The sequence below is a fragment of the Quercus robur genome, chromosome 11, assembly GCF_932294415.1.
Source record: "Quercus robur chromosome 11, dhQueRobu3.1, whole genome shotgun sequence".
Lineage (NCBI taxonomy): Eukaryota > Viridiplantae > Streptophyta > Magnoliopsida > Fagales > Fagaceae > Quercus > Quercus robur.
The window spans coordinates 51,718,343-51,734,439 of NC_065544.1; the positions used below are offsets into that span (position 1 = coordinate 51,718,343).

The 16,097-nt window shown below is 33.5% G+C and overlaps 1 protein-coding gene across 4 annotated transcripts in view; it reads right to left on the reverse strand.

Moving 5' to 3' along the window:
* Window positions 1-16,097, reverse strand: part of LOC126707647 (monooxygenase 2-like) — a 121,913-nt gene that overhangs the window by 69,341 nt on the left and 36,475 nt on the right. The window lies entirely within an intron of this gene.

Sequence of the window (16,097 nt, forward strand, 5' to 3'; positions counted from 1 at the left end):
AAAAAAAAAAAAAATTGGCATTTAAAAGGAGAAAAATGTTAAAGATAAAACTTTTTATTATTTTTATAAATTAATGATATGGTGAATGGTTATTGGTAAGTAAAAAATTGACATAAGTGGTGGGCCTAGATACAAACCAATATGAATTTGTTACCTCAACAGTTTGTAAAAATATTATAGAAAATTTTGTGGCTATAGTATTACTCTTAAAAGGATCAATAATATTGTTAGGGGGGTAAAATGTAATTTTATAGAACAAAATTGTTAAAAAAAAAAAAAAAAACACACACACACACACACACACACACATATATATATATATATATATATATACAAACACACACACACAAATACTATTTAAAAAATATATATTTGTTGTTGGGGGGGGGGGGGGGGGGGGAATGGGGATTACCCCCAAAGTCCAAGCTTAGGTCCATCTATCTAAAACCCATGTTCCAAGTAACTTTCGGCATTGTTCGTTTTTTGCATTATTGCTATGTGTGATGTAGGATAGAATTACTATTTAATTTTGTAATTTATTAATTTTAGTATTTAAACTATAATTTTCATTATTTTAGGTTTAGGGTTATTGTTTTCTTATTTTTAGGTGCTTTTATTGCTTTTTAGGTCAATTTTGGTTCCTATTATGTTTAGGTATTAATTAAGATTTATTTTAAAATATATTTTATTATCTATCAAGTTTTATGGAGCCCACCACCACATACCCTTGGTGAGATGGTCATTTCACAAATATAAGTGCTTGTAGGGTGTGGGGGGTAAGGGCTGGGGTTCAAGTCTTCAGGAGGGAGCTTCACACACATATACACTTAGATTAAGTTATAGTAGAAATTTTATCTTGTATCAAAAAAAAGTTTTATGGAGCCCTTAAATAGGCTTCCAAGTAACTCTTTCTCCTGTGGATTCAAGGAGTCCTTGTGGATTTAAGAATCCCTCGTGGATTCGTGGTTGTTTTTCAAAAGCAAACATGTTTTGCTTCTATTTTCTTAAACAAGAGGTATTTCATTGCTTGTCGCTTTCGCATCCCACATCAATGTGCCTTCGAACTTTATTTTATTTTAGTAAGGAAATAAAGTAACAAACAACTCTGAAGTTTAGGTGAAGAGCTCACCTTGGCTAAATAGAGTCCAAGTGAAAAACTAATAAATAGAGTTATCATCACAAGGAACAAAACCAAATCGAACATCATTTCCAATGAACTGTATGGACTTGGGCTTAAACCCATGACTATAATTGAAATCCACAGAGCCCCTTATGGATAATTTCCCTATGGAAACTGGTTTCTTGAAGCCCAACCACCTTGCCACCACTAAGTTCAGTCCATCTAGCAATTGGAATGAAAAACATTTGGATAGGTGTTATCTACTTTTTACTCTATTCAAAATAAATTAATTTTATTGGTACATTATAAATGGATCTAGTCAATCATGAACCTCTGACCTCATCTTCCATCTTATACTAGCATTTAACCCATGTGTTAGGTTCTAAAGACTTAGGATTTTATGTATTTAGAACTCTAATTTGTATTGTCAGCAAACCATGATCAAAACAATGTGTTTAGAAGTGTTTTAGTCTTGCTCAAAGTTGTGCATTTATGTAAAGTTGGAATTGAGCTTAATGCAGAAAAGATTAATGCATTTCGGCCTGGCTCGATCGATCGAAGCTCAGGCAGAATGTTTTTCTACAGAATTTTCCAACTCAGCCCTGGTTGTTTTAAAACGTTTTTAGGGTTTCAAATTTGTCCTAAGTATAAAAGGCAAACTCTAGCCACGTTTTAGAGTTACTTATATTGCGGTTTGTGTAAATCTCTTGTGAGATCTAGAGGAGTTTTCCTTTACACAAACTTAGGGTTTTCAAGGAGAAAATTTATCTACACCTTGATGATCAACTCAGTTGTTGCCATTGAAGTTTAAAGAAAACACAAGCGGGTGTACTTGTATCTGGTGGTGAATCCAAGAAAGAAGGAGTCCGTGGATTCGGAGTTTGCACGTGGTCATGTCAGTAAGTTCTACTGGTTGGTAGCAATAAGAAGTCGAGCGTGGAGGCTTGTAAGTCTTATTGTATGAACTTTGATTCTTTCAAGATAGTGGATTCAAGTTTACCTTGAGGATAGTTAGGTCAAATCCTCCTCAGGTGTTTACCGGTTTGGTTTCCTGGGTGATCATATCTTGTGTTATTTATTTTCCGCTGCTTTGCATGATTTGATCTTTGTTATTGTGATAACCTAGACTTGTTAAATTGGACTAAGTAATAACTTGGCTAATTACCTAGGTTAAATCAATTGTTTTAAGGGGTCTAAAAACTATCAAGTGGTATCAGAGCAGGTTGCTCTTTTGTTGTTAATCCTTTGATCACTGAGCTGATCCTTGACCAATTTGTTATGGATTCTTGGAAATTCTTTTTGCTTATTCATCAACTTGCTTACTTTGTGTATTTGTCACTTGTTGAGTTTGTTAAATCTTTCCTTGGACGTCTTGGTCTTATCATATGTGGTAATAATAATTTGTGTTATACTGCCTTAACCGCCTTAAAGGCACGTGATTCTTGTCTTTAGTATTTGGATAGTGGTTGTTCCAGGCATATGACAGGAAACAAAGGATTATTCAAGACCCTCTTTGAAGGAAAGATTGGGACAGTCACTTTTGGAGATGGAAGCAAATCTGTCATCAAAGGCATTGGAACTGTGGACATTCCAGGGTTACCAGTCTTTGAAGATGTTTGGTATGTTGATGGACTGAAGGCAAATTTACTCAGCATCAGTCAGATTTGCGACAATGGACTAAATGTTCTCTTCACTAAGTATGAATGTGAGATACTTGATGGAGGAGGTGACTGTATGTGTATTGGTGTAAGGACGATGGACAACTGTTATGGATTGACACCAAGCATAAGCAACAAGTGTTTTAGTGCAAAGATTGATCAAGTTGGTTTGTGGCATCAACGGTTGGGACATGCAAGTCATAAGCAGTTAGAAAAGATTTCCAAATGTGATGCTGTTGTTGGTTTACCTAAGTTTGAGAAGATAGATAAGTGCATATGTGGACCATGTCAGATAGGTAAACAGATAAAATCTAAACATCCGTCATCCGTCTGTGGCTAGTGTTCAAACTTCAAGACCACTGGAGTTACTGCACATTGATCTTATGGGTCCTTCTCAAGTTTAGAGTTTAGGAGGAAAGAAGTATATTCTAGTGGTTGCGGATGACTTTACCAGATATACTTGGGTTGTGCTTTTCAAAGATAAAGTTGAGGCTCCTGAGAAGATGATACATCTGTGTAAGAAATTGTAGATTGAAAAAGATACTGTAATAGCCAGAATCAGAAGTGACCATGGAAGAGAATTTGAAAATACCAAGCTGGCTACCTTCTGCAATGAACAGGGCACACATCAAGAGTTCTCTTCACCCAAGACACCACAACAAAATGGAATAGTTGAACGGAAAAATAGGGTCGTTCAGGAGATGGCACGTGTCATGCTGCACAATAAAAAATTGTCAAAATCTTTTTGGGGAGAAGCAGTTAACACTGCTTGTCATACACTCAACCGGGTGTATTTCAGACCTGATTCCAAGACTCCTTATGAACTCTGGAGAGGAAAGAAACCTGTCGTTAAGTATTTCAGGATATTTGGTAGTGATTGTTACATTCTACTTGATAGAGAGAACCTAGAGAAATTTGATGCAAAGAGTGACAAGGGATATTTTCTAGGGTACTCCTCTACTAGTAAAGCATATAGAATGTATAATCTGAGAACCAAAACTGTCATGGAATCGTTAAATGTTGTAATCAATGATGAAGTATGTCCAAAAGCACATTCAAAAAGTACTACTCCGGTTCAAGATAAGCCTATGGAGGTTAATGACTCACTTCCTGTTGATTATGTTGGGAAACATAGCAATGAGGAGCTAATAGTGTTGAATGATGCAATTTCTGTGCCATCAAGTCTTGAACCATCCACTCCGATTCATGAGACTTAACAGGTTCAACATGAGTTTAGTCCTTCATTAGAACAGAAAAGTACATCGACATCTCTAGTTAAAGGTCCTTTCTTTAGAGTAAGGCTTAATCATCCCTCCTCAAATATATTGGGAAGTCTGAATGATAACATGAGATTAAGGTCAAAAGCCTTAAGTGTAATTACACATTCATGCTATCTATCCAAATTTGAACCGAAAAAAGTAGATGAGACACTTCAAGATGTTGATTGGGTAAACTCTATGCATGAAAAATTTCATCAATTTGTTCGGAATGATGTGTAGGAATTAGTTCCTAGACTAAAAGGTGTAAATGTAATTGGAACTAAATGGATCTTTAAGAACAAGTCAGATGAATATGGCACTGTTATCAGAAATAAATCAAGACTTGTTGCTCAAGACTACACACTAGTGGAAGGGATTGACTTTGATGAGACCTTTACTCCGGTAGCAAGATTGGAATCCATTAGGATACTGTTGGCTATAACTAGTCATCTGAACTTCAAGCTATATCAAATGGATGTCAAAAGTGCTTTCTTGAATGGAGTGCTGCAAGAAGAAATATATATTGAACAACCTAAAGGCTTTGTTGACCCTCACAGACCGGATGATGTGTATAGATTGAAGAGAGCTCTATATGGTTTGAAACAAGCTCCACGGGCTTGGTATGATAGATTGACTGCATATCTCACTAAGCATGGCTTCAACAGGGGATTTGCAGACACTACTCTCTTCATAAGAAAGGATAAGAACAGTTTTGTTATAGCTCAAATTTATGTTGATGATATTGTTTTGGGTGTTACTAATGATTCTCTTGCTCATTCTTTTGCAGATGAAATGAAGGCGATGTTTGAAATGAGTATGGTTGGTGAACTAACTTATTTCTTGGGATTACAGGTGAAGCAAACGGACTCAGGGATCTACATCAACCAAGCAAAATATGCAAAGAATCTAGTCAAGAGATTTGGACTGGACAATGCTACCCATGCCAGAACACCAATGGCCGCCAATGCAAAATTAACAAATGATCCGTCTGGTGAGTCGATTGATGTTACATTATACAGAAGTATGATTGGATGTCTTTTATATTTGACTACTAGTCGGCCTGATATTGCATTTAGTGTTGGTGTTTGTTCTAGATTTCAATCTAATCCTAAAGTTCCACACTTAAATGCTATCAAAAGAATAATTAAATATGTTGCTGAAACTTGTGATTATGAATTATTTTATAGTAAAGAGTCTAATCTGTCTTTTGTTGGTCTCTCTGATTCTGATTGGGCTAGTAATGCTGATAATAGAAAAAGCACCACTGGTGGGTGTTTTTATGTTGGAGCTAATCTTGTTACTTGGATGAGTAAAAAGCAAAATTCTCTGTCCTTGTCTACTGTCGAGGTAGAATATATTGCTGCTGGAATTTGTTGCTCACAACTTTTTTGGATGAAAAAGATTTTAACTGATTATGGGATATCCCAAGATACCATGGTGGTTTACTATGATAACTGTAGTGTTATTGGCATATCTAAGAACCCTGTTCAACATTCTAAGACTAAGCACATAGAGATCAGGTTTCACTTCATTAAGGATCTTGTTGAAAGAAAGATTGTGTGTCTTAAGTATATTCCTACTGAACGTCAGAATGCCGGCATTTTCACCAAACCTCTTAATAGAAGTAAGTTTGAGACTCTTCGTCAAGTAATTGGCGTGATTCTATGTCCCTGATCTGTCTTGGTCTTCTTGGTCCTTGTGCTTGATTGCTCTACCCTTTGTGACCATTGTTCTTTGATTTTGTTTTATATTTTTGTTTTCTAGGATTTGCATTGCATAACATTCATGCATTTCATTCTAGGTGTTTTTTTTTTTTAATTAAAAAAAAAAGGGAAGAAAAAGGAAGCAAATTTTGTTTTGTACTATTCTTCTTGGTTTTTGAGAACAAGGTTGGTCAATTTATTTTCACATAACATGTCATTTGTACCTTGTTTAGCTTTGATGAGCTTACTTATTGCATTTTACTAGTTGAAACTTTGTAGTGCATGTTGTGTGGGAAAGATGTTTATGGTTTTTTATTACTTTGTCTTAATCTTGAAGTCAAATGTTTTTGAATGTTGGACTTGAACTTTTAGAGAAAGGCATAAATAACCATCTCATCACTGTTTACTAGCCAATCATGAACACCTTAGTGCATATCATAAGATTTTGTGCTCGAGAAAGTGTAGCACATGCACAAAAAGAACATAAGGTGAAGCCTCGGTTTAAATTGCTTAATACTTAAAATTGGTGTGTACTATTAAGCTTGATGCCAAACTCACATGACTTAAAATTGGTATGTATATTATGAGGCATAAATTCAAGAAACTTATATAATTGCAAGCTTATGATCTAGGAGATATGGGAGTTATATGATGTAACTCTTTAGGTGATAGTCTCTTTTAAATTCTTTGTGATGAATTTTGTAGACTTTGTGATTGATTGCTATTCACATATCACCTCACATGTATCTCAAACTTTTGCTAATTGCACACACTACACGAGTTACTTTTTGCTAAACTTTGTATATATTATTGTGTGTGTTTATGGTCTGACCAACCAAGTTTTTGCAAATACTTTGAATTTTGTGTAAAATTAATTTGTTGCTTGAAAATTTTATGGAGAATGCAAGAAATTTTATTTTTGGGATTTTGGGATTAAAATTCTTGTTTTTGAAAATCACATCATCACATACTCATGCATTTTGTTCTTCAATTTCAATGCTTTGAGTTGATTCTGAATTTTTTTCAAAAAACTGTGTTTTTCCTCAAATTTAGTGAGCCTCTGCCCATTTTGATCGATCCATTCTATTTTTTGATCAATCGAAAATTTTTAAATTTGTTAGAGAGAATCTCTGTCTGTTTCGATCGATCAAACTCTTTTAAAATTGTTTTATTAAAGCCTCTGTCCGTTTCGATCGATCGAGGCTGTTTTTCGATCGATCGAAACTCGTGAATCATGTTTTTAAAAAATCAGATTGGACTTTTTCAAAAGTTTTTCAAACTTTCCTCTCTCTCCGACTTGGCTAAGGCTCCACCAAGGATTTTTTGTCGTTTTCTTCCGAAATTTTTGCAAGGTTTTTGTCTTCCAAGGCCAGTAAGTCCTTTTTGCCATTCCTTTTGCATTTTATTTCATGTTTTCATGCATTTTTCATGCATTGCATTGGGCATTTTCGGAACTATTCATGATTGGGGTTTTTGATGTTTCAAGCCATGTTTTTTGAAATTGATCATTGGGTTATGTCTCTATATTGTTATATTAATGATCCTTGTTGGTTAATTTGATCAATTTTATGGTTTTTGAAAAATAGGAAATTCTAGGGTTTGAAATTGATCCGAATTGGGGATTTTGTCAACTTGGGTTAAATTGATGAAATTGGCTTGTTCTATTGATGTATTTGGTCATTAATTTTTGAACTCTATCATGTATGATGATCAATTCGTCAATATCTTTCAAATTGATCAAGTGGTTTTCCAAATTTTGGGGTTTTTGTGTTAATACCTCTATGTTCAAGCCAATTTTGTGAATTTGAACTTTTTGGACTTAATTGCACTGCATTAGGACATGCATCATACCATTTAATTTGTTCATGCATCATATAGATTTTTATTCTATATTTTTTTGTGCTAACTTGCAGTCTACCCTTGGTTTTGTCTTTTGTGTTTTTGTTCCTTTGCTCTGTGTTCTGGTCCTTATCCTAGCACCATGCCTAGGAAAACTAGAGCCCATAGGAACCCTTCCACTTCCTCTGAGTCTCCCTCTAGTAGTGAGGTGTTTAGGAATGATAAGTGCAGAGAGGCCTTTGATACTTTGAACAGTAAGCGTAAGATATGGGCTGAGCGAGCTGTAGTTTTGATGAGATTGATATGGCTATTAGGGCTAATTTTGAGTCTAGAGGTTGGTTGCCTCTCTTAGAGATAGATCATCCACCCCCGACCGCCCTGATTAGAGAGTTTTTCTCGAACCTCTCTTGCCACGTCTATGATTCCAACACTCTTATTAGAAGTTGGATACGAGGTGTTGAGTTCACCATTACCCCTCGGGTAGTGGCTGAGGCTTTTGGGGTTCCGGTTGTTCGGGAGCCTGACTATTCCAATGATGAGTCACCTTCATTAGATGTTGTCATGTCTTACATCACTGGGTCATCTATCCAGTGGGGTTCTAATCCTCGGATCACATCCGCTGAGCTTACTGAGACTGCCTATCTTTTCTTTAGGATAGCATGTCATTCGTTGTGGCTTATTTCTTATTTCCATATCACCCCTCTAGAGCGATGTGTGTTTTTGTATGCGTTCGTTTCTGGAGCGTCTATCAGTTTTCCTCATTTGTTCCTTTGTTCTTTGAACGAGGTTCATAGGAGTTGTGTCGTAGGGCATGCGCTTATTCATCCTATTTTCATTCATAGGATTTTGCTCTTTTTAGGTCTAGATGGTTTCCCGTCTAGTGAGCCTGTGCATGTTGTTACTCCCATAGGTGCCACCTTTCTTAGACAAAGCGCTACTCACTTGAGAGTTGCTCCTTCGCGTCCTAGGGGTGCGTCATCTAGTGCTGTTCCCCTTTCTCCCTCTTCTACAGGTGCTGATGCTGCTGAGACATCGAGTGCTGTTGCTGATGCTGATGTTCCTTCACCGAGTGCTTCGGATGACTCAAACATTCGATGTACGTTGGATCATGTCTTGACCGTTCAAGCAGCTCATGGACAGATTTTGATGGACGTGCTCGATGAGATCCGTGCCTTGCATACGGAGTTAGCGCAGTTTAGACCACCTCCCTTTTGATGATAGATTTTGTTTTTCCTTTGGCATTCCGTCACAAAAAGGGGGTGTACTTTGTAGAGTTTTTGTTTTCAGGGGGAGAGTTTTTCTTTGGTTGGAGCTTGTGGAGTTTAGATTGTATCTAGGTTCTTCACATTGTATTTTACTTTTTTAGCTCTTGCCATGTTTTTGATGGGATATTCATGTTAGGGGGAGTACTTTTTTTGTTGGTACTTTATATGTTTCTTGTTTCAAATTGTTTATTGATTTATATTTATGAGTTATTCATTGATATATGTCTTTATTGTGTGTTGTTTGAAATCAAGAATTTAATTTGTTTACTTGTATTGTTTCCACACATGCGGTTATGCATTTTGTTTAGTGTTTCAGGAAATATACAGGTTAATTCAATTGAGCTGCTGTTTACACTTGCAACTGATGGATAGTAGTTAGGATTGAATTTGTTTTATGAGCATTATTTTTGTAAATGGCTTTTATTTTGTAAACTTTGAGCTTCTAGTTGTGTTTTGTCACGGGTTGCCAAAGGGGGAGTTTGTTAGGTTCTAAAGACTTAGGATTTTATGTATTTAGAACTCTAATTTGTATTGTTGGCAAACCATGATCAAAACAATGTGTTTAGAAGTGTTTTAGTCTTGCTCAAAGTTGTGCGTTTATGTAAAGTTGGAATCGAGCTTAATACAGAAAAGATTAATGCATTTCGGCCTAGCTTGATCGATCGAAGCTTAGGCTTGATTGTTCGAAGCTCGGGCAGAATGTTTTTCTGCAGAATTTTCCAACTCAGCCCTAGTTGTTTTAAAATGTTTTTAGGGTTTCAAATTTGTCCTAAGTATAAAAGGCAAACCCTAACCATGTTTTAGAGTTGCTCATATTGCGGTTTGTGTAAATCTCTTGTGAGATCTAGATGAGCTTTTCTTTACACAAACTTAGTGTTTTCAAGGAGAAGATTTATCTACACCTTGATGATCAACTCAGTTGCTGCCATTGAAGCTTAAAAAAAACACAAGCGGGTGTGCTTATATCTAGTGGTGAATCCAAGAAAGAAGGAGTTCGTGGATTCGGAGTTTGCACGTGGTCGTGTCAATAAGTTCTATTAGTTGGTAGCAATAAGAAGTCGAGTGTGGGAGCTTGTAAGTCTTATTGTATGAACTTTGATTCTTTCAAGATAGTGGATTCAAATTTACCTTGAGGATAGCTAGGTCAAATCCTCCTCAGGTTTTTACCAATTTGGTTTCCTAGGTGATCATATTTTGTGTTATTTATTTTCCGCTGCTTTGCATGATTTGATCTTTGTTATTGTGATAACCTAGACTTGTTAAATTGGACTAAGTAACAACTTGGCTAATTACCTAGGTTAAATAAATTGTTTTAAGAGGTCTAAAAACTATCACCATGCAAACGCATGAATGCTTTCAAAATTAAACACAATTTTTATTATAAAAATATAAATAATTAGTCAAATTATTATTTAAAAAAAATAGCATGTAACACATGCATTAATACATATATATATATATATATATAGTTAAATTTAAAATTAAACATAATTTTTATCATAAAAATATAGATAATTAGTCCAAAAAAATTTTTTTTTAAAGTAAACGTAGTTAGTCACATATTAAAATTCTTACCTAAATTTAATAATACTTATGATCATTTTTTTTTCTAGTTTTTAATAAGATAGAACATATGGTAATTTTTGTTGCATAGTGATTTTTATTGAGTATATGTGATTTTTTTTTTTTTTCATAGCTTATTAATATTAGATTCTTAATATTTTGCACTCATTAACTCACTTGGCATAAAGATCAAAAAACTTAGGTGGACAAATGACACAAACTTAAGTGGATAATTATAGGGTGATCCTCACATAAATTTATACACAATTTCTATTATAAAAATATAAATAGTTAGTCAAATTATTTTTTAAAAATAGCATGTAACATGCATATGTATGGATACATTTAAATTAAACACATTTTTTATCATAAAAAATATAAATAATTAGTCAAATTATATGTATATATTTTTAAAAAAGTAAACATAATTAGTCACATATTATAATTCTTACCCAAATTTAATACTACTTATGATAATTTTTTTTTTCTAATTCTTAATAAGATAAAATGTGTAATGATTTTTATTGAGTATATATATGTGATTAGTTTTTTTTTTTTTAAATTTTGTAGTTCATTAATATTAGATTCTTAATATTTTGCATTTATTAACTCACTTGGCACAAAGATTAAAAAGCTTAAGTGGACATAGTGGAAAATTAATTATAGTGTGGTCCCCACATAAATCTAGACACATGGCACAAAATTGAAAACTCTAATTTGGAATTCTAATTTGAGTTTTTCTCAACTTCATTTATTATTATAATATATATAGATTTTGGGTAGAACTAACTAGTGGTGGAGCCAGAATATGACTCTAAATGGGGAAGTTTTTTTATAAACATATATACACATGAAGGCAATCCAAGTGTATATTAAGTGATATTTGAATGTAAGAAAACCAACAATATAATATTAGATTCATTATATTTTGTTTACTTATAAAGGATTTTTTGTAGGAATAAGTTGTAATTTGATTTTTTTTTTTTTTTTTAAGTCAAAATTTCACTAGTGAACAAGAAGATCTTTATAGTTAGATAGACACCAAGCTTACATATGTTAATTTTATTGATTATTGCACAAATTTTATGAATTAAAAAAATTTTAAGGTTCTATTAGTTTTTTTTATATTAGTTTTGAAAGATAATAGTAATAACAATTTTCTTTTTTCCCATTTTGTTTTAACCTTATCTTCATCATCATAGAAAAATTAATATATCAAAAAAAAAAATAATATATATATATATATATATATTAAAGAAATTCACCTAAAAATAAGAAAAGAAAACAAATTATAATTGGAGAGAAAGGGAAAAGATTTTTTTAGTCTTATTTTGGATAAAATGTAGGAACTTTTATTTCGATCTATACTTATAATCAAGTACAAGAGGCCACGTTATATCATGAGAGCTCCTACTCATAATGTTTTTTTTTTTTGTTTTTTTGAAACCCTACTCATAAAGTTTTTTTTTAGATGAGAAAAAATAGTACAAGAATACAAAGAGGTAGGATGGATCTAAAGATACTAGTAGTGGACCTATAAATAATGGGAGCAACATCAAGTTATTATTCTATGACAGTGATGCTAACAACAAGGACAAGTTGATGATTGTACGTTTTTAGACCCCTTAAAATACAAGTTGTTTAACCTAGTTATTTAGTCAAGTGATTACTTAGATAAATTATCCAAATCTAGGTTAACACAAGTAAATTATATCATGTAAATAATGTGAAAATATAAAGAACACAACGATATGATAACCCAGGAAAACCAAACCGGTAAAAAACCTGCGGAGGATTTAATCTAGTCATCCTCAAGGTAAAACAGATCCACTATGAAATAATTGAAGTTTTAACAATAAGACTTAGACCACTAACATCCTATTGCTACCTCAAGTAGAAAACTTACTACCACGATCACGTGACAGCTCAAAGTCCACAGACTACTTTTTTCTTTGATCCACAACAACCACAAGTTCTCCTACTTATGTTTTTCTATAAACTCTTGAAACAACAACCGAAGAGATCACCAAGTTCTTGACATCAATCTTGATCTTGATAACCCTGAGTATGAATGAAGGTAAACACCTCTAGATCTCACAAGAGATTCACACACACAGCATATCGACATCTAAAACGTGCCTAGGGTTTTTCCTTTTATACTTGAAACAAGACCTAAAACCCTACACGTCATATGGGCTTGGGCTGAGTTAGAAATTCTGCAAAAAAAAAAACAATCTGTACGAGCTTCGATCGATCGAGTCTAATTTTCGATCAATCAAGCCTTGCAGATTTAGCCAATAAATTCTGCAATCACTCGATTCCAACTTTACAAATAATCACACTTTGAGCAAGCCTAAAACTAGACTTAATGTTTTGATCATGATTTGCCAACGCATTACAAGTTGAAGTTCTAATACATTTAGATCCTAAAGTCTTAGAACTTAACAATGATGACAGGAAATATGTAAGCTTCATGCATGAATCATGCATTACATAATTAAAGTGTACATATAAAAATAATATCACATCAATCACAATCGGCTATTTTAGATATTTTGAAATTTGTTGTGTTCATGATATTATTGATAAAATAATAGAAATAGACAAATCTTTTTGTTTATTTAATAATCTATATTATCTCGACTTAGCCCACATATTAGACTTGCTCAAAATTCAAAACTATCACCATACTTTCAACCCTAACTACCGACATGTAGGGTAACACAAAGAGAAGTCTTTTGAGTCTTTGGTATAATAAGATTGATTCCTTTGAGGATCCATTGGTCTTGTCCCCACTAACTAATAATGAACTAAGTACGTACGTATTATTATTAATCTACCTCGGATGTAAATCATGTAGTTATTTAGTGATGTATATTGATTTCTTCAAGTGTTAATTTGTCTCGACCCCACAAACTAACAATGATTATCATGTTAATAAATCTTTATACCTTTTAATGTAGCGGCAAATCATGTAACAAGTGGTGTATAAATTAGTTCCTTTATGTCCCCTTAAAAAAACCACTAGAAATATGTTGGAAATGAACAATTGATACCCAAAGTTGCCTACATGCTTTTCAAACTCGGACCATTTAATGAAACGTAAAAGGGAGAGATTCAAGATTTTTAAGGTCGGACCGAGGTCAAACTGAGGTCGAAACGTGATGATGTCATAATTAATTTAATAATTATTTAAATATAAATTAATATAAATACAAAATTTGACTAAAATAGTTTTAAATAAATATGAAGATCTATATTTCAAATGTATTTTTCATATGATAAATTAAAAAAAATTAAATCAAAAGCAAACATAATAAATAAGCAAGTATATAAGTACATCACAATTTCAAAGTTGATTTATTGGTTATATATTGATTTTTTCTTAAATCACTAACCATACCAAATAGTAAATCATTGTTATCAATTTGTAATCTAATATAAAATATTATTAAAATATTAAGGAGGATAGTTGATGAAGCTTAAAGTTGCTGTGGTAGTAGTGCAATATACTGTGGGACAGTGGGACATTAGTACTGTAATGCATGAATAGAATGAATATTAACAAAGATAAAAACTAATTATGTAATAAATATATTAATCTCATCAGAAAAATGAATAAATAAATAGTTATGTGATCTGACGTCTGGCGTACAAGATGGGCGAGACTGTCATGGCGTTTTTTACTAGGCTATGTATTACAACTTTACCAAAAAAAAAAAAAAAAAAGTTTCAGCTAAATGAAAACAAAACAGTGAGAGGCAGGGAGAAAGAGAGAAAGAGCCATAGCCGTTACTACCACTGGTTTGGACTTTGGAGAGATCCAATCGCCGGTCGTCGATTGGAGGTTGTAGCGGACGACAAGGCCAGAAGCTAACTGGAAATTGGCGACTTGTGGAGGCAAATTATTGGAGATTTAGTTAGATTTTATACTGTTATTTTCATTTCAGTTCTTTATATTGATTGATTTTTCTTGGAGGTTTTCTTAACAATGGTGATAAGGTGCTGTAAATACCTCCTTCTTCTTCAATTTTTTTCTTTTTAATCTGTCCTAAAGTGAACTGCAAGAACTGTCTACAGTTTTCAAACCCGATTGGTTCAACTGCGGTTCATACAGTTTATTGTTTTTTTTACAAAGAACGGTTTTTGAAGTTAAAAGAACCGTTCTAATGAACGGTTCATGGTTAACCGGGTCGGATCGTACAATTCGGTCTGGATTTCAAAACCAGGGTTGACTACTTTGTTGCTCAATTCATACTTATAGAAATTGCAATCAACATGAAAGCTCAATTAGTGTGAAAACACTAATACTTGTTTAGACCCCTAATTTTAAAAACACGACTTAATTGCTTTTACTCTAACTTAGTTAAGTACGGAATAAAGTAAATGAAGCGTAATAACCAAAACTACTCTTTAAGCCATAACCACAAGCAAGAAACAATAAATATAAGGCCTAAAGAGTATGGGAAAAGAGATCCGAACACACGATAACACCGAGACGTGTTATTGAAGAGGAAACCGAAAAACTTGGCAAAAAACCTCTTTGTGACCCTCTAAGTCAAAATCAATCCACTAGTGGATAAGTTGGAGTACACGAATATCAAAAAAACCTTCCAAGAGTAATCTACCCAATGTACTTGAGTCCTCCAAGCTCCAACTACCAATAGAATACTTTTGGCAAATCTCAAATGCTTTCCAAGCTCCAAAATACTCTCTACACTCTGAATAGATGTGAGTTGTATTTGGGTACAAATCTCCTCTCAAGGTATAATAATGGGAGAGGGAAAGGAGAAAAGACTACAAATGAATTCTCACTTAAGGATGAGTAGCGGAGATGCATATAAATAAGGAGGTAAGAGCATTAAAAACTTTCTTCAACAACTTACTATTTTCACTCAAAACTAGTTTTGCTTTCTTAGCACAACTTCCAAGAAGCTTAAGTTTATCTTTTCTTTTGATTATTTTAAGAGTTTGAAATTTAGAGCAATGAGGTCTTAGATGACCAAAAGCACCATAATGGTGACAAACAATGTATTTAGGTCCACTAAGCTTTTTAGGAAGGGATCTAGCAACATGACTTTATTCTCTCTTCAACATGGAACATTGAGGTCTTATGTGACCTATCACACCGCAATGGTGGCAAGTATGAACAAACTTAGATCCACTTAAATTCCTAGGATGAGACCTAAACGAAGGCTTTGGCTTAAGAGCATTTCTCTCATCTTTTTTATTTCTTTTGTGTGAAGGAATATACACCGATTTGTCTTTAGAGTTATAACTCACAATAAATACAAAATTGGTCTTCACAACACAATTGCAACAAATTACATCTTCCTTTTTAGCAATAAGTTCAGCAATCAAACACTTGGCATGTAGCTTAAGAGATTCATTTTCACATTTAAAATCATCAACAAGTTTGTTAGACAAAACAAGTTTAGCATCCAAGTCCACATTCAAACATTCAAACTCCTTTAGTTTTTTAAGAGAATGTTCAGCAAGTTTCTTATATTTTTCAACCAATTTGTTGGATTCATTGAGCTTAGTAATCAAGTCATCCTTTTACAAATGAACTTGCTCAAATTCTCATGAAACTTCTTAGCCTTTTTCTTCAAGAGTTTGACATTTGGAATTTTGACAACACCCAAAGAGTCATGTAATATGTCATCACAATCATGAGGATAAACACTCAT